This window comes from Epinephelus moara, chromosome 24 (genome assembly GCF_006386435.1).
Source record: "Epinephelus moara isolate mb chromosome 24, YSFRI_EMoa_1.0, whole genome shotgun sequence".
NCBI classification, from domain to species: domain Eukaryota; kingdom Metazoa; phylum Chordata; class Actinopteri; order Perciformes; family Serranidae; genus Epinephelus; species Epinephelus moara.
This window is the reverse complement of record NC_065529.1, coordinates 7,573,943-7,601,259: the sequence shown is the minus strand read 5'-3', so window position 1 is coordinate 7,601,259 and position 27,317 is coordinate 7,573,943. Positions and strand designations below refer to the sequence as shown.

Genomic DNA, 27,317 nt, shown 5'->3' with positions numbered 1-27,317 from the left:
TGTTCCTAGATCTACACTCTTCTGGACAGAGACCTCAGATGTTGTACCTGGAATCTGCTGGAGCCACTCTCCCAGTTTGGGGGTCACAGCCCCGATTGCCTTGATTACCACTGGCACCACTGTTGCCTTTACCCCCCACATCTTTTCTAGCTCCTCTTTCAGCCCTTGGTATTTTCCGAGCTTCTCGTGTTCTTTCTTCTTGATGTTGCTGTTGCTTGGGATTGCTACAAGCATCACCACTGCCTTCTTCTGTTGTTTGTCCATCAACAGGATGTCCGGTCGGTTAGCCATCACCAGTTTGTTAGTCTGGATCTGGATCCCACAGAATCTTAGCTAAAACTGGGTATTTTAAGCCAAAACATAATATTTTCCTACCCAAGTGGTTTCTGTGCTTAAACTTAACCAGATCATAACTACAGTGTTGTTAAAACATGAAGTTTGAACGTTTTTGTGACAAAATAACGTGCAAATGTAACATATCCATGGTTTGCAAACAAGTACAATGCCAACATCTATTCAAGCAAGTGAGCTGTGATTTTACAAAATTAAATTTTCTTGAAATAAACCCCCCCAATGTAATGCGTACTAATTATACCCAAATCAGTGTTAAATCGGTACACTTCCATTGTATTAATATTAATTGTTGCTAGAATATGTAGTCTTTTGGTCAGGATACAACATATCAGTTGGACATGCAAAAATGTGAAACTTGATTACAGTCATGCAAACAATTCAACTTATATGAAAAAATGAGTTTCCAATATGAACAGGTATTTTCTCTGATTTAGGTGGAGTCTTTCTTTTCCAGGAAATTTCAGTTTTTTCTTTAATTAGTTCCAAATTAGTCAGTTCTTTCCAGGAAACCTTGGGCTGTCTGTCAGAAATTCCACACTGATTTGACAAGCAACATGTGGCTGTAATGTGTACTTACATTTACTCAGCTACTGTTTACTTTACAGGTACTTTACCTGATTATAAGATTAAGTTGATATTTCGGTATGATTTCACTCCACTTGTCTGACCTTGCATCCATCTCATTCTCGTGAAAAATAAATCTTAAGAACACCTTGAGGGAATTTCTTCAGATTTGACACAAACATCCACTTGGACTTAACAATGAACTGATTAGAATTTGGTGGTCAAAGGTCAAGGTCAGTGTGGTGTTTATGAGAATGACACTTGTTCATCCTCATGAATGCAGTATCTCAAGAAGGTCTTGAGGGAGCTTACTCACTTTGGTACAAATATCCACTTAGACCAAGAATGAACTGACTGGAATCAGGTGGTTGAGATCAAAGGTCAAGGTCACTGTGACGTCACATGTTTTTGGCAATAACTCAAGAATACATGTTAGTATTACAAAATGTCACACAAAAGTCTAATAGTATATAATGATGAAGTGATGACATTTTACTTCTCAAAGGTTAAAGGTCAACTTAGCTGTGACATCATAATGTTCTGCAAAAACACTTTTCTGGCCATTACTCAACATCATAAGTCAGTAGTAGAAAGGGAGACATTTGGTCAGATACTGAATTGGTGACACTAATCATGGGTGCCCACCTTGAAACTGTGTATTCAGGGAAAAGCTGGGTCCCCTTTTTGGATGTGAAAATTCAGTACTGTTCAGAAGTTCCAGGAAATTGAGATGATTAAATTAAAGTTAAAAAAAAAACACAAAACAAACAAAAACTGTTTTCTACAAGCTGATGACATGACCAGTGACCCAGTTAACACCTATTTGATTAAGAATTTACGGTGTGGACTACAGCAGCACAATCACTACAGTATATCATATTTCACAAGTTAGTTTTTCCTCTCTGGTTAAATGTGTTAGACACTTTAATATCTGGTTTGACAAAAGCTGACATGGATAATATATTTCCCACAAAGGTATTCACATGGTACTCCAATGAAAGCTTTTGTGTCAGAAAGCACTCTGCTGAAGTTGAAAGAGCATTCTATAGACAGTCATAAAGCCATTGTTTAGTAATGGTTATATTACATGTTTCAATTGTTAATTCAGAGTTTTAATGAAGTGGAAAAGTTTTCCGTCTTCCGTTGGGGAATTGTTATCCTACCACTCAGTCCAGAAACCTTGACAACCGCATGGCAGGTAATTTCTCCATTCAGAGTGCCATTATGTCAAATGGATCTGTAAAGACGAGGCTTTTACCAGCTGCTTGTCATTACAAACAGACTTTTTCACTGCTTAAAGGCTCCGGTTAGGATAAAGAAAAAAAGAAAAGAAAAAAGAAAAAAAAAGGTTGAAATGCTCAGAGTCATTATGTAAAATGGTGATACATCTTAAAGGTGTTAAAGTGTACTTATTGAAATCCCCATTTCCAAGCTAAAATAAAAATTGCTCTCCTTCACTTGGAGTTGGGTAAAGCTTTCATGGCAGCTGCACTCAATTCTGGGAGCAAAGCTTTCCTCAGCAACAACTGAAATTCAAGTGTTCCATATCATGACTGGAGAAAACCCATCAAATGCACACCAGCTGCACTCTGACACACAAGTAGCTTTGTTTGTATGCTTCTGCACCAGTGATAGCTGAGGCTGGAGGTATTATGTTCTCAGGTTGTTCATTCCATTCTGGTGAACACAATTTCTCAAAAACCCTGTGAGGGAATTTCTTCAAATTTGACACAAACGTCCACTTGGACTCAGTGATGAACTAATTAGATTTTGATTGTCAGAGATCAAACGTCAAGGTCACTGTGATCTTGTCTGTCTCACCCTCATGAATGCAGTATCTCAAGAACACCTTGAGGGAATTTCTTCCAATTTGGCACAAATGTCCACTTTGAGTCAAGGATGAATTAATCAGATTTTGGTAGTCAAAGGTCAAGGTCACTGGGACCTTGTTTTTGTCTTGTTCTCAATGAACGCTATACCTCAGGAATTTCTTGAGAGAATCTCGTTAACTTTAGTGCAAACATCCACTTGGACTCTGCTACAGACCAATTAGAATTTGGTGGTCAAAGGCCGAGGTCATTGTGACCTTGTTTCTGTCTCATTCTCATGAATGTTATATCTCAAGAAGGCCTTGTGGGAATGTTCTCAAATTTAGCACAAAAGTCCACTTGGACTGAATGAACTGATAACAATTTTGTGGTTGAAGGTTAAAGGTCAAGGTCATTGTGACCTCACAAAACATGGGTTTACACTAATAAAAACAGACTTTCACATGAATGTCTACTAGGATAAAATGATGATGTTTTCTATCCAAAAGGTCAAAGGTCAACTTCACCATAACATCATAATGTTTTGCAAAAACACTTTTCTGGCCATGACGTTACATCTCAGGAACAGAAGTGGACACATTTGGTCAGATATTGAATTACTGACTCTAATCTTTGTTGCTTACCTCGAAACTGTGCTGATTGTGTAGATCTTCTGTGCTGCTGGGAGGATGATGTGTGTGAAGCATCTGTTTTCCACAGGCATGCATGTAAACTGTAAGTGCAGCTTGACTGTTGCATGGAGGCATAAAACAGCTAGGCCTTAATTCTACTTTATAAAATATATTTATTTATTTATTGTTCTAGGTTGAAGATTCAAGAGAGAACGGTTTTCTCTGCTGTAGTAATAAATGTGTGTACACTGTTGTTTGTAAGTTAAGATATCACAAGGTTCAGCCTCTTTAGTAAAGAGGGATTGGAATATAGAATGTAACCTATTCCTACAAGCTCAGAAGGCCTGTAACACTTATGAGTGATGATTTTCGTAAGGACTCAAAGATTTTGACCTGGCCAATCATTTTCTACAAAAATCATAAACTTGCATGAATAGAAAACTAGTTTGAAATGCAGCAAAAAAAAAAACCGCTTTATTGGATGTAATAGACAGAAAGCACCACTGCTGACCCCGCCTAAAGATCCGACATACAAAAGAATCTGCGTCAATGATATTACAGGGCACACACTAGATTTATCATTTACATTTGAACAGATACCAGTAATGGTTACATGAGCAGCTAATGTGCTAGCAGCATCAACACTGCTTACAAGGGAAAATGTGTTGAATAGCTTATAATGGTAACTTGGGGGTGAACTGGAGGGTGGGAACTAGACTTCCCAATTACAACTCTGATCGGGCCCTACATGAACCCTCACAGTTTCTGTCCCAGGACCGACCCAAGCCCGACCCATGCCACCAGTTTTGGACCCAAGCCTCATTAAAACTTCAAATTTCCATTGTATAAGAAATATATTATTAATTCTATTTTTAATATTAAAACATTTATCACAAACTTAGGGCTGATGTGTTTTCTAGCACCACGTCTCCTTTTTCTCTTCCTTATTTTCTGTTGTCTCGTGCACAACAGGTGCGGTATAGCAGGCTGCACCCCTCCTTGCATCTAGTGCACGCAGCTTCTCATGGGCATGTAAATAAAGGTCACCACTCGTCACTGCATGTTACGCTCATTTCTACCACTGCTGGGGAGACTAAAGGAAACACTGCCATCAAATCGCCTTGCAGCCTCTCTCTCTCTATCCCCTGGTTCTCCACTATATTAGTTCATTGTTTCGTCACTTTCCCTCTGTCAGTCCCATAAAAATGTTGCCACAAGTGGTGGCACGGTGGTGCAGTGTTTAGCATTCTCACAAACTGGCTCACTGAATGTGACAAGTAGGGGGTCTACCCAAAATATTTACTTAAAACAAGCAGAATTTATTAAACTAAAATTAACTTAAATAACCAATGGAGTGTGTAGATCAGTAAAGACAGTTATGAAAGCCATTCATGGGTGTGTGTCAGGTGTGTTGTGGAGGTGTTGAAGGTGCAAACCAAAAGCAATGATGCCCGGTGGATGTCAGCTGAAGGAAGGGAGAGACCAAGTGAAGAGAGGAGGCAGCTTTTATAGCCTGGAAGCCCAGGTGAGCCGAATCATGGTAACGACCCTCCCATGTCTGCTACCTGATAAGGCTGGCTCGAACATTCTCAAAGACAGTAGGAGGGGTGTCACACACAGCAAGAGGGTTGCTGGTTTGAACCACAGGTTGGCGGGAGCCCCTCTGTGCGGAGTTTGCATGTTTTCCCCGTGTCAGTGTGGGTTTTCGCCGGGTACTCCAGCTTCCTCCCACAATCCAAAGACATGCAGCTTAGGTTAACTGGTGACTCATAGGTGTGAATGTGAGCGTGAATGGTTGTCTGTCTGCAAGAGTCTGGCGACCTATCCAGGGTGTATCCCGCCTCTTGGCCAATGTCAGCTGGGATGGGCTCCAGCCCCCCCACGACCCCCAACAGGATAAGCAGTTACAGAAAATGGATGAATGAATCAATGTTGCCACGAGTTGATATTGTACTATTTAGGACACAAGAATGATGGGCTCAGTGGTTGCTAAATCCTGCCATAGGTATTAATCTGGGTTGAGATCTGTTGACTGCTATAGCATGTGATTCACATCATTTTCATAACCTCTATTAAAGCAAGCTGGTTTTGGATTTCACCTGAACCCAAACTGAAAACCCTACCTCTCTTGCATTTTTAGTTACATTCTACAACCAGTATGAGGGTGGTAGCCTCGCTGCTCTACGGTGTCTGCCTCTATATGTTACTCTCAATTACCTTCTAATGAGAGCTGTCTGGGATGATGACGCATCCATCTCTGTCAGATTTCCATCTGTTTTGATGGTCACCCATTGAACTTTCTGGGCTGGTGGATCCATCACCATCTGTTCATCCAAGTAGAAGCATTTTTAAGTTTGTTTGGAGAGGAAAAAGGCTGCCAGCAGAGCAGCCTCAGAGGAAGGTCCAGCCTACACCATCCTGTTGTTGTATAGAGAACTCATTAAGAAATTACATAAACACATAAAATGAAGAATCCTGACTGTAGGTGTTGCAGGTTTTTGTAGTTTTATATTACATTTATACTAGTCTTATTTTGGCTTCAAATTAGCATTGGAGCTAGCATAGACTTATTTCCATAATTGTGTCCTAACTCTGTTTCTATATCACCCTTTGTGTTTATATTCCATGCGACCAATCACAGCTTTGGAAGTTTAGGAGAAAGTCACATAAGCATCTCTATTTTATCAACCTATTCTACATATGGCGGAATTATTCTCAAGTTTTGTTTGTGGAAGTGGAGATTGCAGGGTTTCCCTCTATGAAACTGGTTGGCAGTGTTGGTGAGTGCTCCTCCCATCCCCCTCTCGCTGTCTAGGCACAGCCACTCATGATCAAAGTCCAGCTGCTTTAACTAACTTCATCTCAGTGCAGACTCTGTTGAGTTAAATATGTAAAATAGCTTGCCTGGGCTTATCTCAACTTTTAAAAACTGAAAAGGTTTTGTTTTTCCCCCAACACTGTGACACTCCGCGCTGATGAATTACTATGAAACGAACAAAAAGTGTGATTTGATCAATCAGTCACAAGATGAATCAGACAGATCCTGACACATCTCATCTCACTGTCGGTGTGGTGTCTAGATGACAGTTAAACTATCGCCTCACTCATTAAACATGAGGCCTTAGTCGTGTCATGTGGTGGAAGCTTAATAAGCAGATTATATTTGATAAAAATGAAATAAATTCCTCTGACGTTGGGAGAGGTGATCTGTCAGATGAGGCAAGGCACTTCTACTATAAAACACTATGGGACAGAGTCCTGCACGGGTCCAGTTTTCAAGATCCGCCCCGACCCGGCGACGTACAAACCCGCACCCGAACCGCAAACCCGCGCATCAGGCCAATTAGTACCGCAACCCGGTCCGACCCGTTGAAACACGACCCGCAGCCCGACCCGTAACCCGGATTTAAAGTAATCATTTTGGGTCATATTGGCTGAATATTGAACAGCATATCGCCACAGTTAAGGTGCCAGTAAGTAAACAACGACCTGAATGAAGCAGCTCTCACAATAAAAACCTGACTTCAGCTCCATCATCAACCCTCTGTGTTCTTCTCCCATACGAGTGTAAAAGCACTCGTTTGTTACGTTTAATGCTTTTAAACTTTTAATCTATGTAAAGGAACTTTACATGTGTAATAATAGACTTACTTTCTGTCCAGAGCGACGTTCAGCAGTTACGAACCGTCACGTGTTTTTAGAAGCCATCGAGGAGAGAAGTAATCCATCAGGGAAACACTTCAGAAACATTATAAAGTGATAGTTGTACGTTTTATTCACTTATTTCTCAAATAATTATTTACTATTATTATTTAGATGGTGAAACGCGTGTAAACAGCTGAACCAATGACCGTTGCGAAATAGCGGAGACGATCCTCAGAGAGTAAATAATGACCAAGATAGTTATCTGTAGTTTACCGAACTAATGACTGATGTGTTTATCTAAAACCCGCAATCTGACCCGCATGTTATTTTTTCCACCCAGATCCAAACCCGGGAAAAAACGTTTTTTTAAAAACCACCCGCAAATCAGCTGTTTTTGCGGGTACCCGACCCAGTGCAGGACTCTGCTATGGGATACCCTGGAATGAGAAACCATGACAGGCAAATATACAAGTTAACTAGACAGTGATAATATAGTCACACATGAACACGCACTAGATAGATGTCTCGCACAGATTTATTAAGAAAACCACAAAATACAAGAGCACTTTATATGTAAAGGAAACCACTAAATCTAAACCACCATTAACAAAAACCCATGGACTGTATGAAAGAAGTGGATGTAGCCTCCTAGTGCAAAAATGAAGCAAATGCAGGAGTGCCTTAAAGCTGCATTCTTTCAAATGGCCAGCAGGGGGCAACTCCACCGAATGCAAAAAATGGTATGATTGTACAGAAGTCTGTAAGAAGATTGATTTATTATCTCAGTAAACATTCTCCTAATGAGTTTATGCTTTCAATCGATAGTTTAAAGTCTTTTTCAATACTGCATGATGTACATTTTGTAAATTATGGGCCTACTTGTGTAAAATATATGATAAAGCAAGGTATGCATGAGCACAAGGCTACTTTGTGATTAACAAGTTGCCACCATGGTGGTGTCCTCGGGTTCTCAGACAGATCCACCCCTCACTCTTCACAGCTCCACTCTTTCTTCCAAATATGGTCACTTCTGGTTTCAAAAACCAAGATGGCGATGGCCAAAATGCCAAACTCGAGGCCTCAAACTCATCCACAAAGCAATGGGTGACGTCATGGTGGGTTCTCACTTGTGAAAACCACAACATTTTAAACTTAGGATATCATTGTAAAAGTACTGTTAAGGCCAATTTATACTGTGCAATAACAGCAGTCTTACAGGTTTTCATTCAGTGTCACTCTGCAAGCTGTTATCATGCACTGTTTGTACGTTTGCCTGAAAAAAGTAATGCACCAAAATTCATACATATCTCTCATAATCATTAGACAGTAATTTGTGTATAAACCATTTATTTGGGAAGGGTGAAATCACGTGACCAATGGGATCATGTGACCAATGCGATCAGCAACAAGCAAAGGAGGCAGATTGGGGAGATGGATGGTCCACAAATCACAGGACTTACCCTGGGACTCTCTCCAGAAGACCGGTGTTTGAAACCATGTGAACTTTCACTAAACTTTGTTTTATTTTAAGGTATGTCGTCACCGTGTTTCTTTTCCTAACCACAGTAACTCAACTTACCGAAACCTCACCACCATAAGTTAACCTGAAGGAGTAGTAACTTTACATTAAGTAGGTCATGTCTTTTGTGCGGTGCTCATTTGTAGCATATATGAACTGTTGTATGAGGATATGTTGTACTCTTTGTGGGATGTGTAATAAAATCTTGATTTTAAGGCCTTTTCACACAGGGGACATGACAAATAGAAGGTTTGAAAATCAAAACTACCCATACTACAGTGTAGCAGTGATACAAATTTGCAACAGTTGCAACACTTGATCAATAAAGGTTTTGATTCAAATAAATTTGCCAGCAACAATCCACATTGACAAGAATGATTGGGATGTAATTGACCCAGAGCAGCATCTGGCAGTCTGTCTGAGGTAAGTTGTTGTATAGCTTACTGTAAGCTATTTTGTTAAGTTTACTTTGGGCAAAATGCTCAGAGTTAATTTGAGTTCCCTCTGGTAAACAGCTATGTAGTGTTTATGTCTAGGGCTTTTATTGTGAAAGGCAACAATGGAAGTATGCACTGTCTTTGTCAAGACTAAAACAGGTAATAAAGGTTGCTGTCTTGGTTTGGACTATGGATCTTCTGTGCTAATATTGTTTTATAATCCTAAGGCACAACAAGATTAGTTTAGTCAGATTTCAGAAGCTCAGAAAAATGTACCTCATTGCTTCTGTCCCTTTTTTGCTGTGTAATGTTCACATTCTGTGTGAGAGTACTGACAAAAAACAACAGTCCAAAATATGTATTGGTGTGTTAATTAATTGCACAGGAAAAAAAATGCTTCCAGTGTGTAAAGGCCTTTACTCTGTGTCAACTTGTACAGTGTCAGTTTTTGGACTGGTCAGTTTGTGTGATTAATGCCTGGTGAACCATAGCACTATGGTGTAATTAGGAAAGACAATTTATGAAACAGAGACGTGTTACAGCACCATATCAACCAGTGTATTCTATGCCATTTCATGCTGTAAAATGATTCATTGGTGAATGGATGTCGGTGCAAGAATTTGGTGCAAAATTTTTGACAATGTCAGAATTTCGATGCAGGCTGCTGCTGGTCAACTAAAACTGTATGCCCCCTGTTTTCTTCTAAAGATCTCAAATTAAATTGCTTTATTGGTTTCTAATAGATACTTTCTTCTAGCCCTTGAATTATTCTGTCATTCAGTTGATTCCAGAAATTTAGAGTGCATGTGTCCCTGTGGGATAAAGAGCATAATGACTATCAGCGTGCTCGCTGATAGTCATTATGCTCTGATAATTAAACACAACCATTCATTACAGCACAGTGGCTCTGTTTTTGGCAATGCCGCCTCACAGCAAGAGGGTCCTTGGTTCAAATCCACCAGCCTTCTTTCTGTGTTGAGTCTGCATGTTCTCCAAATGAGTTTCCTCTGGGTGCTTTAGGGTGCTTTAGTGTTCTCCCAAGGTCGGGTCACTTGGAAATTCTTTGGAAAGTTGCCAGTAGGAGTGAATTTGAGAATGAATGTAGTCTGTCTTTGGTGGTCCTGTGATAGACTTGCATCCTGTCCACAGTGTAATCAGCCTCTCACCATGTCAGCTGGGGTAGGCTCTGACACTCCATCCTGCACAGGATGAGCAGGAATAGATGGATAGAATGGTCTCTTAGCTAAACTGCTTATCACAGAAAATGTGCTGCTTTAGAAAATATTTCTCAATTACTTTTTGTTCTGAATGAATCAGTATATACTGTGAACTATGACATTTTTTTCCCAAATGCATTGGTTGTAATACAATTGTTACTTAATCATCTACGAATTAGGTTTATAAGCACTTAGTCTGCATGAGTGGGTGTCTTTTGAAATAGACATAATGGTGGCCAGTATACATTCAGCACCCATGCAGGAAGTAGTTTTTAGTGAAGCTGTGAAGGTCTGGGTGAAGGATGGGTGTAAGCTTCTTCCCTCAACACTGTTTCATTTTGAGGTAGTGAATCATACAAATGGGGAAAAGCAATTCTTGACAAAAAAAATGGTCAGAAGCACCCATCAGAAACAAAGACTGTATACAATAATAGACAAAGGCAGGCTTTATTTTGGGGACTCCCATTTTGAAGTCTTGAGTTTGGCATTTTAGCCTTCACCACCTTGAATATTTGGAACCAGAAGTGACTATATTTGATCAAGACGGTTGCGTTAACCCTAAAGATAGCAAGCTAGCTTGGTTAGAACAATGCATTTACTGCTGTAATAATGCTAATGCTAACTTTATCCAGCAAAAAACAGGTTTATATTGCCAATTTGTTCTGTTCCGCCATTACTTAAATTTCTTCGACGCCTCCTATGGTCATATCTCACTTGAACTAAGCTAAACTGTCTCCATGATCTGCGGTGGTACTGCTCTATTTCACTGGTATCCAGAAGCTTTCAGAAAATGTGCACAAATACAGAGGAAAAGAACACAGAGTTCGGACAGAAGGCCCCTTCCATATCCGTCTATCTAACGCTGAGAATCAGTGAGCCCTCACAGGGTGTATTAGTGCAAACAAAAGCTGAACAAGACTTTTTAGTTGACTAAAATGTTACAATTAACATTCATGAACTGAATACTGAAATAGGCATATACTCTGTGAATTTGGGTTTATGCCTTGGTTATGTTGCCTAGCCGACTTGTTAACAGATAGCACCCACCTGTCACTCAAACTGGCTATGCCCTTAATTATTCGTGACTAAATTGCATTAAAATGTGTTAGTTATATAAAACTTTACCTCTCATACAGTTGTCGTGAAGGAGTATTCTTTTTTTCATGTTTATTTCTGCTATAAAGTTGGACATTTTAACATGAGGGTCTATGGGGATTGACTCACTCATGGAGCCAGCCCCAAGTGGTCATTGGAGGAATAGCAGTTTTTGGCTCTTCCACGCTGGCTTCATTTTTCAGCCCTGGAGTTTGCTGCTTGATCAGAAAAGCTATTAGCTATTGGGCAATTTAACAAGAACTTTAATCTGAGATTAAATGCATTGATCCTCATCACACTTTAATTCCATGGGTAAATATGAAAGTAATGACTAGGTGACAAATAAGTACAGCAGAACATAGTGTTAGTTACATTAAAGATAAAATGCATAAATACAACATATTCTGGGTGACACCACATTTGCCCCAAATGTAACTTCTGAGCACAGAATTGATGAATGCTGGCTTAACTTGTAGGTTATATGGTCACCATACTTGCATAAATTCAACAGAAGTCCTCTGATTGGATTTTTTACTGAGAGCATCCTCCATCCTTGTATTATTGTCAAGGACATACCTGTGCATCACTGAAGTTAAATCAGTGGAATATGTGGTAGGAAGCTTTAAGAGGAGGAGGTATTGAGAAAATTATCAAACCAAATCCCCCGTGGAAAATCTCAAACCACATTCCAAAGTGATTGCTGAAAATATCAGTGAAAAACTCAGTGCTCTCCTTTAAGCCCAAGTTTTTTAATTATTTTATTTATTTTGTTTCAAATTGAATACATTAAATAAATCATTGATGTGCTCTGGTGCTGATGTTTATTATTTTATCCTAATGAGTTGGATGCAGGAGACTGTTGGCAGGTGGGATTAGGCCATGTAGTTATTTTAACTGATCATATATTGCAAGTGTTTAGAGTTCATTCATGTAATGCATATTGCTAAATAATTGGTGCCAGATGGTTATGCCATGGACATAGCAATTGAATCCATCAGAGTGGAATGCCTTTGTGTTTTATATGAGCGGCTATGGGTGACAGGAGTGGTGAGAATCAACCACAGTGCAGATGGCATTACTGCTCTGAAATCAGATTGTTAATGTGCAGAAAAATATGTCAGCTGTTTGAATCATTTATATTAAGTGAGTGAACAAATGACACAGTAACAGCAACATACATGAAGTGGCTTTCTGTGGCTCAAAGCATTTGTGCTGTAAAAAAAAACATAGGCTATATAATGAGTAATGGATGTATGGATGGATAAATCCCATTAAGACCACATATGTTCACAAAGGTTGAGCTATTTTTAAATGATGTGATTTTTTTTTTTTTACTCAAAGACACAGCCTGGTAGCCAGAAGAAAACGTTGGCATTGGACATTGTTGCAAATGTTATATTTGCAAACTTTATTCGCATCATATCAGCATTTCTAAAGTGACGTAGTACATGAGCTCACTTGGTTATCTGGAGGTTTAGGGGACGGTGGATGATGTGTGCCCTGGTGAGATGCCTGCCAAGCTACAGACCATTGTGAAGCCCCGTTTCCACCAAACTCTTTCGATATGGTACCTTTGAAACCAAAAGTAACCCTTTAGACATGGTACCTAGACCCTGACGTTTCCACTGCAAACAATAGCCTTAAATGTGGGCGGGGTTGATGTCACTCACTGCTCTGTCCAGCACTCACTGTATTTCCTCATTATCGGGGACACAGAGGGAAGTCTGCACCTCGTTTATTGTCCTCACAACGACGCTGCATGCCAGCATTTACTGAACACAATAAAAAAGGCTGCAGTGAGAGTGTCTCTCTATGGGATATATAAAAATAGTGGGTTTATGCACCAAATCCCTCTCAGGCAAGCTCAGGGGTTTAGTGTTGCCATAGCCCGCTGCTACATGACCCTTTTTTTTTTCTCAGAGTGAGGATTAGGATATATGCAGTTCACATAACCAGGCCGAATTAATATATATAAACGCTTGAAGATCCACGCATTACTAAAAGTGTATGTCATATAAAAACTTAAGTAATGGTCAAAGTTGTCATTGGAATGTTAAAGGTGTGTTGATACATTCACGTCATGATCTCATGCATTAAGTAACATTACAAATTAACCTTCCACTTTAAAAGTTGCCGACAGTTGGCTCAGTGAATTAAGTTACTTTTTCTCTGACTCCAGCTGCTGCAAGAGGCAGCAAAACATCCTTTCATTTTATAGTTACAGTCTACTAATAAAACTCTCCACAGTATGAACAGTGGCTTCTGCCTCAAAACCAGCCACAACTCAACCCTGAGCATAGTGACCGTCTGCTGATGACCAGTCAATGGACTGCAGTGTTCACAGCTCCACCTTTTTGCACCAGATCTGTGTGCCAGGTACGCCAACAGAAGGGTGACCAAAAATGATAACGGTACGGAATGATCAACAACATGATCTTTTACGAACCGTAAACAATTGATTTTTGTTCCTAAATCCAACCGCAGCATTGTTGAAATGTTAAGTTTCAAAGTAACTGCTACAAAATTGCAAATGAAGCATATATGTGGTTTGCAGAAACACAAAATGGCAATATTTTTTTTACATGAATAGTGTAATGTGTTGTGTGGTGCAACTTTTTTTTATTGTAAATGGTAAATGGACCTGCACTTGTATAGCACCTTTGTAGTCTACTGACCTCTCAAAGCACTTTTACACTATAGAGCTGCATTCACCCATTTACACACTGGTGGCCAAGGCTCTTATAAATGGTGCCACCTGCTGCTCAGTTTAACATTCATACACAATCACACACCGGGAGCAATTTGGGGTTCAGTATCTTGAATACTACAGCCTACATGGGTGTGGCAACAGGGAGAGCTGAAAGGGTTAAGTGCTGGAGCACAGAGCGGCCCACACTTGACAATGGCAATCTTGGCTGAGGTTTTGCCTCCCTGGGAGCCGACAGCCTGCATGCTCCAACACCATGTGCTTCCCATCAAGCCATTGTGTTTCGGCTGTGCAAATGAAGAACTGGGTTCTGTTGGTGTTTGGGCCAGTGTTGGCCATGGACAGGAAGCCAGGACTGGTGTACTTCAGGATGAAGTTCTCATCAGTAAACTTGTTTCTGTAGATGAATGTTACCCCAGTTGTATTGTGGTCGATGACATCGCTGCCCTGACACATGAACCTGGGGGCAATGCAAAGTACATTTGCACTTTGATTGCTCCGAGATCTGACTGTAGTTATAGTCTGAGATCGCAAGATTTGGTTTTATTGTCTGTCCCACGTGCACGGACTGAATTGGGAAAGAAATCTTTTAAGGTCTCTGCTCCCCTCACTTGGAATGGCCTGCGAGATGTATTGAAACTGAGGGTTTTGGTCCCTCTGTCTGGTTTTAAAGGTCTCATAAGTACAATGGTGGATGAATCGGTTGGTACTTGTTGATGCCTGTAGGTATTTAAATCATTTATATCTTAGTGAGTATCTTTTATGTTTGTGTTTTTTATGTCCTTGCTGTTCATTGTTGTGTTGTAATTTTTATGCTGTCGTCTTGGCCAGGTTTCCCTTGAAAAAGAGATCACTGATCTCACTGGGACAAACCTGGTTAAAAATGGGTTAAATAAAATAAATAAAAGATGGAGCTCTTGAAGCTGAACCTCTTCTCACTGATGCAGAGGGCACAGAAGTTTTCAGCAGTCTTGGGCATCACGTCATCGTAGAGCCCCATCACGACCCAGGCCTGGTGTGCACCATTAGAGATGATATCGAAGTTGACTCTTGTATTGGTCATTTCAGCTATCAGAACTGGAGAGAGTGGACTGAACAGGTTTTACATGTATGTTCACAGAGGCGTCAGCAGGTAGCCAGGTGATATTAAGTAACAGTTGAGTGTGAATGGCAGATAGCTTGTAGATAATGAACCAGACTATCCCAGTTAAATTTTATAAGCATGTTAATATTTTAATCTTAATCAGGACCCTCAGGATTCAGAGCTACGAGGCAGGTTGTCTTGTCAGTCTGTGCCGCTAATGTTAAGTCAAGCTGCTACAGTGTAGCTCTGAATCATTTAGTGGTCTTTAGTCAGATATCATTAGCTTGAACAGTCATGAGTAACCCTTAATCTGATATTAATAGCAAACATAGACAACATGCATTGCTGTGGTGAATGAAAATAACACAGCTGTTGAACCATGGACTAAAGTGTTGGAAAAGGGGACAGTTTGACCTGATGGTAGCAGCAGACAGATGATGATGAGGGTTTGTAAAGTTTATTAAAATATGTTGTCTGGGCACCATTAGTTTTAAACCGAATAAGAAGAGTGTTAAATGGACAAACACAGAGCCATCCAAATTTTCACCTACATTTTTGTACCTTGGTCATATAATAAAACTGACAGATTCTTGTATTCATCCCAACTTATTACTAGATGTATAATTCCACAGAAATGCTGGGCACCCAAACATTTAGTCCTAAATGAAAGTTATTTCATTAACCCTTCAAGTGAAATGGGTAAACACATGTCAACAAAAAGTCAACAGATCAGAGAACATACAGTAAATTACTCCTGGCATCTACCACCATTGACCTGGTCAAGCAGCTGGGTCGTGCCACTTTAAATAGCGACCATTCTTCACACCGAAACTGTTCTGCTTGATTGTTACTGACACACCCTCTAATGTGCTTGGCTTCCTGCTTTGGTGCAGATGGTTGTTCAATGAAATAGCAAATGGCTGCAGGTGAGGGAAAAAACTTGTTATGGCTACCGAAAAACATCTCTGGTGGCACAAAGCCTTCACCATCGGCAGTCATTAAAATAGGGTCCCTAGGGTTACCAGATTTAATTAAGTAAATATGGGAGTGCTGGAAGCAGGGTGCAGCCATGTATGTTTCTCATTTTTTAGTTTTGAGTTTTCACACTCCAGCACCTGCTAAGATCATACTGGGTTGTGTGTAGATTTGTTTGCCCATTAGGGAGACCAGGGACAATTGTAACATCTCAAATTGCACCAATCAGAAATGAGGCAGGACCACGAAACTCATTATTATCATTCATGGTATGTGATGATCCCTCTCTGTCTGTCAAAGGACAAACTTATATCTTGTACTTACTTATTTTTGAGGTACAAAAGTAATTTCTAAAATTACTCTTGTTTAAAAAAACTATTCTGTTGTTGAACATCTGATATATTTGTTGGATATTAGCTTTGTTGTTTTTAAGCAGCACAGTAGCTTGTGTCAGGGGTGATACAGTCAGGGACAGCTGTAACACTGTTAAAATTTATTCCAACATTATCATAGTGTCCAGCTTAGTAAAGACATCACAATAATTATTTTATTCTAATGTAAAAACAAAACCAACAATTAATAACATTTTGAAAATGCACGCTAATTTGATTCCTTTAATATGTAGAAAAGATTTGTCAAATAACAATTTGTAATGTTCCTTTATTCCTCTTATTTGAATCATTAGTTGATATCTGTAGTCCATTGCTTTGGTATAGAGATGTTTTGATTGCACAGCACTTCCAGGTTTTCCCTTTCCCGGGTTTTCGCCCTGGGGAGGTGGAGCTTGTTCAATTCACTTTGGACTTGAAGCCAGCAATGTAGTGTCCACTTCATTTCTTTTATCTCCCCTTACAGGTAAGAACAGTTGTTGTACTGTAATATGTTTAATACCTGTGTACAATTTCTGAGTTACAAGGAAGGCACTGGTGGTAAATAACTTTGTCAAAAAACTTCAGCAAGTGAATTTAGTTAGCTGAAACATTAGAGCATTAGCTCGATGGCAACATGCATGCTAGCTCGGGTGATGCAGGCAGCAGAGCATGGTAGGGAGGTGTCCAGCGCTATTCAGTCAGAAAGCGGGCGCCTATTGTATTCATTTTGTGTTGTATGATTAAAATAGCAATGTCATTGTATTACAGTTTAAGAAATATGGTGTCTGTTAAGCGGAGATTGTGATGTAATATAATGTGGAAGCTATCTATACCCACAATAGTACTCTTGTGAGTATGAATAATGAGGAAGAAGGTACTCACTCATCTTTTCAGGGGTCACGTCTCTGAACACATAGCTGATAGGTAAGTGATTTGTTTTTTATGATATAAAAACCATATTTAACGGATTCAGTGTGGACAGAGTCAGATGTAATGCAATGCGACACAATAGTCAGACGCTTGGCTGCTGTTAAGACACAGTGTACTAGAATGTGGACTTCAAATCTAAAATGACGATATGAAAGCGAAGTTTTATATTGTCTTTTAATTTAAAAATATCCTAGAATCTGAAATGTAGATATGTCTCTTTTCTTTGTTATTCATGAGCCCTCTTCAACAAGCCATAAGCAACGAAGGAACAGCAAGAAGCACACAACTATTGGTGTGTCATAAGGGTACATGGGATGCAGTCATGCAGTGAGTGATGCTGTATGATGGCAGAGTGGGTGGTGTGTGAAAGCTCTTCCAGTAAAGCTAATTAGGGATATGGGATATGGCAGTGGTTGTAGAGAGGTGTAATATTTGCTTTCTGCATTGGATCAGATCAGACAGTAGATCCTAGGTGAATTTGAACATGTGATTTCATATGCTATGCATGTTGCATGCATATTTAATGGTGGCATGACTTTGAGATCTTGGTTGGTTACATCTACCCATTAGCGATACTAGTTTATCCTTTTGATGGTCACAGCGATCCCAGTTGAAATTGGGCAAGAGGTGAGGCACACCCTGGACAGGTTGTCTGTCAATCACATGGCTGGCATAGAGAGATGGACAACCAGTCATGCTCACAGTCAGCTAACCGCCGATTTCGAGTCACCATTTAATTAATTGGACTCAGGGTGCTTCGGGGGAAACTCTGGAGGCACGGGGAGAACATGCAAAGACATTATTCAGCAGTGCTCTCTGGTGTCCCTGTGGGATTCAGAAACCGATCAGATCTATCAGAATTGACACTAAAAGGCTTCTGACATGAGAATTGGGCTGTTCAATGCCTCCCAAAGACAGTCATTAATCCTTCATGCAGTCTCTGAAAGATAAAAAAAAGTCCTTTGATAATTTCTCCAGCATTATCTGCATCACTGTTTCCTGCAGAGAGCTTGTAATAAATTTATGTGCATTCTGTAGTTAACATTTCTTGTGTCAGTTCGGCTCTACACAAAACATCATCGTGATGCACCGTACCTTACTGCATGTTGTTCCCACATGAATGTGTAATATTCTAAATGTCCCTTTTGATGAAGTGTTTTAAACCATCTATGCACTGGTGCCTAAGTGAACATGTTTGCACACAATAAAATATTTAAAACAGACGGAGCCCCATGGGTAAGCTTCACTTTTACTATGGAAAACTTCAGTTTCACCCATGGACTTATGGAACTTATGGACTTATGGAATTTGCCTGTTGTACATTGAAAAAAAACCCATTGACTTTTGTGGCATATTTTGGAGAAAAAATAAATAGTTAATAGATTTATAAATGTAATACAGCTCTGTTGTTAATTAGATTGCAGATTAGCTTTGCCTACTCTTCCTTAAGTTACATTAGCAGCCTGACAATGTATGTTGTAGATGCAGACACTTCTAGTTGTCACTCTGTCTGCTCCGCTATGTTTGTGCTAAATTTAGGCTCTTGCCTCTATTTTGTAAGTGCTGGTAGTGCTTTTGGTGCTTGGCTTGGACAGTGGTGGCATGTTGCTCACCGAAAATTGGCTAAATCCTGGTAAGCACCATTCAATCAGGAGGCTCTTTTTCTATATGCCCATCTGACAGAGCAGAGGACTCTGGTGAGAGTAGGAGAGGAAGCAAGGGCTTTATGGTGAATAAGGACTTGTGTGACGGTGGGAATTTGAGGTGATGTCCCGCTGTGGTTTGATGTTTTACACTGTGGAGAGCCAGCTGCAGATTGAGTTGCTACCCATGTTCAGGAGGAGAAACCATATGGCTGTTGAGGTTGGGACGTGTGGACAGTGAAATCATGCCACAACCAGAAACCATGAATTAGCCTACCAGAACCATCTGGAAACACGGACAGTTATAAAGTTGCAGCACACAATGTAAGAAGACACAATACGACTAAATTACAGTGTTCAAGTAAAAGTAGCTGATGGGATCACATTACACTGGAGTTGTGCCTAATAGGCCTAAATGATTGATTGATTGAACTCGAAAGGGTGTATCATTAACATTTATAGCAAGCTGTATTTGCACATTTTGTCACAAAGGAATACAAGCATGCATTATTTAAGAATTATACTTTAAGAAGAAAAGAATAAGATATTTGCATTAAACAAGAGGTGTAGCCAATGATCAGCTATTGCTGCTTTTCAGTGCAGTGCTGAACGATTGTCTCAGTGAGCCACTCTCCTCTATCTCTGTCTCTCTTGGTTAGCATGAGCTAACAGAGCAGCAGCTAACATATAACACCAAGCCATTAAACAGTCCCAACAAATTTGCACTGAAACCGCTCAACTCTGACTTTAAACCCATCGATAACTGTTAACCGGTAACATATGTCGTGCGATTCAAACACACTGGTGGTCATTTCAGTAGATTATCTTGCTGAACAAAACGTGTAACTATCATAAACTGTTGTTTGCCACAGAACTAATTTTCTGCAATAATACAAAATCCAATGGAAAAAATCCTGTTGCCTCTTCGATGACGAAATCAGGGCAATGTTAACCTCCATGCTGGTTTTACAAATAACTGTCATCCAGCACTCAATCGTGTCAGTCACTGCTCATGAATTGCAGGTGAACTGTCAAACTGGGCAGTGCTGATCAGATATATATCAAAATTCTGCATTGGCCGTTTCTTGCCTTAAACGTTCTCGGAAACAAATTTTAGTGTACTGTTTAGCTGTAAAGCTGAGTTCAGACCAATGATTCGCTACAACATCAAACCATTTTGTAAGGGTGCAGAGAAAAGTGTCAGCAGTGTGAACTGGCCGGTTTGAGCTCGACTCAAGCTGGCTGATGGTGTCACCTGCAACTCCGCTGGTGAAATCGCCAGTGGGTGGTTTCAGAATGTAAAAGGACATCACCTGTTTCAACAGCCAATCAGCTTGTAATGAAGTTCACTGGTCATGTTAAAATGACCGCAGACGCCATGTTCACCTGCTGCGCCAGGTCTGTTTACGTCCTCATAGTGTGCCACCACTGCTGCTCGCTCACTGTACGTGCTGTATGAATGTTTCTTCACAGATTGTCACACGTCAAACTGTGTGGATGTAATGACAGTTTCTGCAAATGTGACAAAAAGTTACTTTTATCACAGTTATCAACTGTAGCTTTAACCTCACAGTCATGTTTTTATTTCAAATTCAGTGTGCAGCACCTAAACAGTGGATTTACAGAGGTTTTATCTGCTGCCCTATAATGTCAACACACTCAAACTAAAAATAAATTTTGTAAAATCTTTCCTCTGACGTTGTTTATAATTTTGTGTCCAAATGAAATGTTTAGAAAATGACAGTTCAACTGATTTTAGACTTTAATTTATTGTGTGAGCACACTCCCATGGAATCTAGGTCTGTAAGACCAACTCGTATAAGAAATTCTAGAACTTGCACACTATTTTCTATGTATCATCTACTAGCAAACCATATTGTTACAACTCTACAGCATGTTCACCGTTTTCTTAACAAGGCCATGTATCTTTGTAAAAAGCATCCATACAATAGACCTTTCCATCTAATTGTCCTTCACAGTGTGTTTTGCTTCCCTCTGTCCTCTATCCCAAACACTCTCTGCTGCTTTGGCTGATCAACAGACAAATGCAGCCTCTTTTGACCAGGCCTTAAGTCACACTGCTGTGTTTTTCTTTCATGTTCGGCCATGCTGTTTACCACTTTGATGTCAGATACTTTTTTTTGCGAGTGAACACTTTACACTTCACCTGCAGAATTGTCCAGATGGATGGCAGGGGGCATGCGTGTGTTCCCATGCCATCTGCTCATTATCCGCATGGACCCCCCCCCCCCCCCCTCCTGACTTAAATGGAGCTGGTGCCTGCGATTGGCCCTCTGGGGACACACAAGGCGCACACACACATACAATAATACACATGAAGGGCTAGTAGCCTCACAACAACAGCCTGCCACGGTTAGGTTATGGCACGTTTATTTTTATGTGTTTATTCAAAATCTATGCTAAAACATCTCTAACAGAGAATGTCTATGTAATCAGTTACTCACGCCGGACTAGTGTTACCTGGGGACCTCGGATGATTTAAGAATTTACACCAACATCTGCTTCCTGCTGTGCATTTGCATGGGATAAACAGCGTCTGTCTTTCTCTCACAGATCCAATTCAAATCTAAAAGATTATCTCCAGATATGACTGAAATGTAATAGATCTCCTTGCTAAGCCAGCTACACAATCCTCCTAAATTTGCACATAAAACAGCCTATGCAGAGAACTGGCATTACCTGGGCTTCCTGTGTGATTTGTATAAAATGCAGAGGTCATTTATGTCCTTAATCCCATGCATATTTTACATTTCAACAGGCTCAGTATGAATTTGCCGTGAATTATACAAGCCTGTCATACCCAGAGATAATGTTGGGATGTGGGCTGTAAATGTATGGGAAAGACACGCTTCCTCTACCCTTTGAGAATGAGTCACTCTCTACAGGAGTACAGGTGTGTTTAGAACCTAAACCAAAATAAAAAAATCAGCTTTGGTTATTTACTCAAATTCACCTGCACTGAAGTGATTTTTATCAACAAAGTCTCATTCTCAGCTCATCAAATACTAACACTTGGTCAGTGGCCCTAAATGTTGAACTATAATGCTCTAGGTACCCCACTGTGTTGGCTTTGGTCCTTCAGAGAAGGCTTGTCAATTCACACTCGTTACATGCCTTGTGACCTTTCAAAATAAACTCAGGTTTTCACAGGAAATGTACAGTTTATGTTTGTTAAATGCATGCAGTCTGTTTTCAAAATAATCTTAAAATGTAGGTAAAAAAAACTTTTTTGGCTTACTTACTCCAAAACGATGTGGGTAGTATGTGAATGAACTGTGGTAAACTTCCCTACATCTCATCAGTGCCCAGATATCCCCCCTCTTCCCCTTAGCGAAATTGCACCGAATAACCAAATGACACAAAACCAGGGGCGTAAATATAGACAGTGCAGGCAGGGCAGTTGTGCTGGAGCCCATGGAGTAAGGGGGCCCACCAACTATATTTTCTGAAGAAAACAGGCCTTGTGAGTAATTTAGATTGCCACCTTAGAAATATGCCTGTGTTCAGAGAAAGACTCATGTTTAATTCAAAATGGTACCGTGTGCTTTATATGCGTTTGAAAAGGCAAACCCATCTCCATCATGGTTTTCTTTTCTTTCTTTTTCTTTTCTTTTTTTTTTTTTTTTTTTGTGTAAAATCGCCAGTAGCAATCCATAACAAAATGTGTGTTTAAAATATATACGCGATGATGAGTTTTAGGTGATATGTGTGTTGGTGTTATCCAATGTCAAGTCTCTATTTCATTACGTGACAATGAGATTATATGGTAGGTAGTGTAGCAACAAACCAAGTAACCTCCCGGCCTTGGGGCTTGTCATGATAGCATGCACAGGGGCCACCTGTAACTACCTTATGCTACGGCAGAGTTTCGCTGGCTCTCCTGAGCTGTTGCTTGAACTACAGTACTTCCGCATTTTTGGATTGCCCGCCACCCATGGTGCCATGGTGGACATACTAACATCCCATCAAACGGTAAAACTACGTTGAGCTGATCAAACGTAAATCAAGACTCTGTTACTGCACTCCTTATTTCTTGCCTAGAATGTTTTAAGAAATCCACTTTAGTGCCCTGATTAGCTGAAATAGCGAGGAAGTGGGAGCCATACTGTTTCCTACACAGTGAAAGTGGAGGCCGTGAAAAACTGAGATTAGACTGTAAAACTAGGCAGCGCTGATCAAATATAAACCAAGATTCTGTTACTGAGTTGCCTTTTTCTCACTTCAGTTGTTTTTAGAAACATGTTGTAGCTGGACGTATAACGAAATCAAGATTGATTGTTGCCAACTGGCTGCCATTGTGTCAATCAGATAAATTTGCATCACGTCATCCGCCAGTGGGAGTGTTTCTTGGTTCAGTGTGGTTCAGTGTGGTTCAGTGCATTCTGGTCATTGTAGGTTTTCTTACTTCTTGAGCAAAAGCAAATGCCATAGTCCTTTTTCTCCTATTTCCCTGGTTGCATAGCACCAATTTTACAAGTATTTGCATCTTTCTACTGTACAGATGTCCTAGTCGTTTGAGAGAAACCTCTCTATATGAGTGAAATACTGTAAATGGCTCAGTTTCTTTATGGAATAACATAGTAGGATAAATAGCATGGGCATAGATTATTATCTAAATGACACAAAGTTGAAGGTATTTTAAAAAACATGTTTTAGTCTCTTAACTACAAATCATGTGCACATTGCATACCTACTATAGTTTGAAATATGTCTGTGCTAGATAATACGTCAGAGTAAGCATCTTGTGTGCGTGTCTTAGTCGTTGTCATAGATACTGTACATTGTCAGTGGATGCTTTTAATGTTATTATAAGTAGAAATAGAGTGCTCTGAGATGCATTATAATGGAAGTTATGTAACTGTGATAGTGCTCTGGTAGTTTTATTTAAAAGGACACAGTAGTGACCTCATCACTGGGGATGTCACTAAGCTCTGAACTTTTGTTGAAACTGTTTTAGAGATGTGTTGGTTCAACCTTATGGTCGTGACACTTTAACCTGATGTAAATGCTGACTGTGAAGCAATGGTTAGTTTATCAAGTTGGTGGTGAACTATAGGTGTGTGTGATGTTCTGGAGACAGCTGTGTGTTTCCTCTATACTCTAATCTCATGGCTTGCCCTAACAGTGAGGTCACAGCTCTGGGTTGAACCAGAACAGATCTTGCAGTGTCACTTATTTTTCCCTTGGTGTGATATGAATATTCAGTGTTATCTGTCGTTCAGCCACACTTCCCACAGCTCACAGCTTCTGAGTTTTCAGGGCAAGCATTAAAGTCTCATGCTCTTGTAAGTGTTGCTGAACAAAGTTAAGTGTAAAGAAACGCCTCTTTACATAGAAACCTCAGTTGCCTGCAGTGAAGTTAAGTCTAACGTTTAAACCTAACGTATGAAATCTGATGATACTGTACAACTCCACTCCGTTTAGTTCTGACAACCAAGGTAATTCCGTGTCAGGATAATTTCCTGCATGAAGAACCATTCTGCTTGTGAATGGGTGAAACTTTCTTTGGACACAATATATAGAGAACAGCAGAGCCCATTTTAACTTGCACATGGTCATATTGTAATGTTGACTGTTGACCTACAATATAAGTACCACCACAGACACACAATTTTATTTGTGATTGGAGGAATTTGTCAGTGCACTGGCATCTACATTTACAATATTCTATTTTACTGTAGGTAGGACAACTTATTGTAGATGATTAGAGGATGTATAACACAAAGTAGACACCCCAGTGTTAAAAAATAAGTGCACAAATAACTTGTGATTGTCTGAACTGACCTCAATGAAATATGTAATTAATACAATTTTTGAATACAGACTTTTTTTTAACAGAATTAAAACTAATATCAGGTCAGTGGAGTATTCATTTTGTGTGCTCTCAGTCTTGTATCACATCTACTGCATTTATACATTTCAGTCTGGTTTACTGGTCATCGGCCTTGCATCTGTTGGACTTATGATGTGCTCTTTTTGACACAGCCAGTGTGCTGCATACAAGGAGATACTTGAACAGTTTATGCAGGGTTAGGGAAAATAATCGGTAGCTACATGTCAGATGTAGTACTGACTGCACCAGTGCGATCACAAGCATTCACAACATGTTCTTATCCCAACTCGTCAAATTTTGCTGTTTGGTCTATGGACTTTTACGTCTGCATATGATGTGCTAGGTTTCCTCCTGCGTCTGTTGTTGATGTTCTGAGATGCTGTGTTTATTTATGCCTGTTACATGCATTGTATTTACATTTACTGCCTTGTGCAACAAAAGCATGTTGTCAGGTTTAGAAAGAAACATCATGGTTTGGCTCAACATTCACAGAGGAAGTGAACAGACTCCTGGGTGATAGTCCCGGATTTGTTGGACCTATCCACCTCCCTTCCCACCCGCCCTATCAACACATTCTCACTCCAACCTTGTCACATATTGACATTTGGTCATGGACTTTCCAGATCAAGATATGATATGCAAGGTACCCAGGAAGCATTGGTTGTTGTTGATCTGGGATACAGTGTCAGCTTAAGCCTGTATGCATTCAGGAAACAACAAATGCACATGGTTATGTTTTGCCTACACACACACATGGTTGGGTTTTGAAGAAAAGAACAGGGTTTGGCTTTACAATCTAACAGGAAGTGAACACAGAGTGGTTGTTGTAATAATGACCGAGTGAATGTGTTGCCTAAACATAATCACGTTAACTGCAGTATTGTTGAAATGTAAAGTTTCAACATTTCTTCTACATAATAATGTGCAAAATAGATGCAAATGTGCAGAAATGGTGCCAACATTTTTTCTTGTGATTAGGTTGATAGAGAACATGGAGCTACATGTAGTGATGGCCAAATGAAGCCTCATGAAGCATTGTCTTTATTCTCTGAGCCCACTAGATGGTGCTTTCTGTTCAACAAAAGATTGAAAACACACTGAATCACCATTCTTTGAGCCTCTCTCTTTAAACCAAGAGTGCCATGTAGTGGAAGTGAAGTGAAAGTGGGCTGTCCAACGATGTATTAGGTGAAGAACGGGCCCTTGCAAGTGATTCAGATTGCCACCTCAAATATATGCATGTGTTAAAAAAAAGAACTCACATTAAGATGGAAATGGTGCCATCTGCTATATATGCCCTTGAAAAGGCAAACCTATTTTTGTCGTGGTTTCTTTCTTTATTTTTTGTGAAATAGTATTAATGGTTTGTTTCTTATTTTATTTGGTATTTTGTAGAGATAATACAATACTCAGTTGCTAGTTAAGATGCAAAATCAGGCACTAGGGCCCGGCATTATAGCATGCACTGGGGCCTGTCCTAACTGCCGTACAGCACTGGCTGATACTAACATTTTTTTTATTTTGTTTATTGTCAGACTTTGATCATTTTGATAAATCCATCTTCCTTTTTTTTTTTTTGCAGTGCAGGGAGTTGTTGCTGATGCTGGAATAGCAACTTTCTCTGTAAGATGCTCCATCATTGACACAAGCTTATATTGAGCCAGTGGGAATTGAATTACAATATGCTCAGAGTTTATTATGTTTTTTGTTTTTTTGTTTTTCATTTTTGCCCAGTTACACCAAAATGAAACTGCCTACCTCAACTTTAAATGCTTAGTTACAAATGTAACAGTATGGCCAGGTTTTGATGATGCGTATTCACCATTTGGAGTCTGTTGGGCTGTAATACTTTGGCTTGCAGAGTTTTGCCAGTTTCCCAAGTTTTCATTTTGCTGAAGTGTGAAGACATTTATCACCCACTTTACTGTGCAGTCATAAACACAAGCACACATTTATACATTCACACAGTACTGGAAAGGCTTACAGTCAGTGCACAGCAGCAGTCCTCTCCTCTATACAGAGATTTATTTGTGGATTATTATTCTTCTTTTTTGTAAAACAAAAAAAAATAATAATTTGTCCCTACCAACTGAGAAATGCCCTGCTGTACTTGCAGTGCATTGTGGATTTATTGGCAGGTTACAGCATGAGCAGCACAACATTGACTGAGGCAAGATATGTCTATAAGCACTATAGGGCAACACAGGGAAGCAGTCCTGCTTAACACCCGCTTTTATATCAGGACTGAGACTCTACTGTATGTAGCATTAAGCATGCAAAATGTATCTTGTGCTTATACAAAAACTCTACAACACACTGTCCATTCCTGATTCTAATAGCTTTTGTCATTTGTGAGGCCTTTAAACCATTCTCCTAATTTCAAAAACTGCATTTCCCACAATTCAGCCATGCAGCCCATGTGTTTAATGTAAGTGTGAAATGAGACAAGGATAAAAAGAGATTTGTCCCTTTCACTGTCGAC

At 39.8% G+C, this 27,317-nt stretch overlaps 1 protein-coding gene and 1 pseudogene across 4 annotated transcripts in view; one reads left to right on the top strand and one right to left on the bottom strand.

The window, feature by feature from the left end:
• Positions 1 to 15,041, bottom strand: part of LOC126385465 (peptidyl-prolyl cis-trans isomerase-like) — a 109,400-nt pseudogene extending 94,359 nt beyond the window's left edge.
• fhit (fragile histidine triad diadenosine triphosphatase) overlaps positions 1 to 27,317 on the top strand; it is a 533,753-nt gene that overhangs the window by 63,699 nt on the left and 442,737 nt on the right. The window lies entirely within an intron of this gene.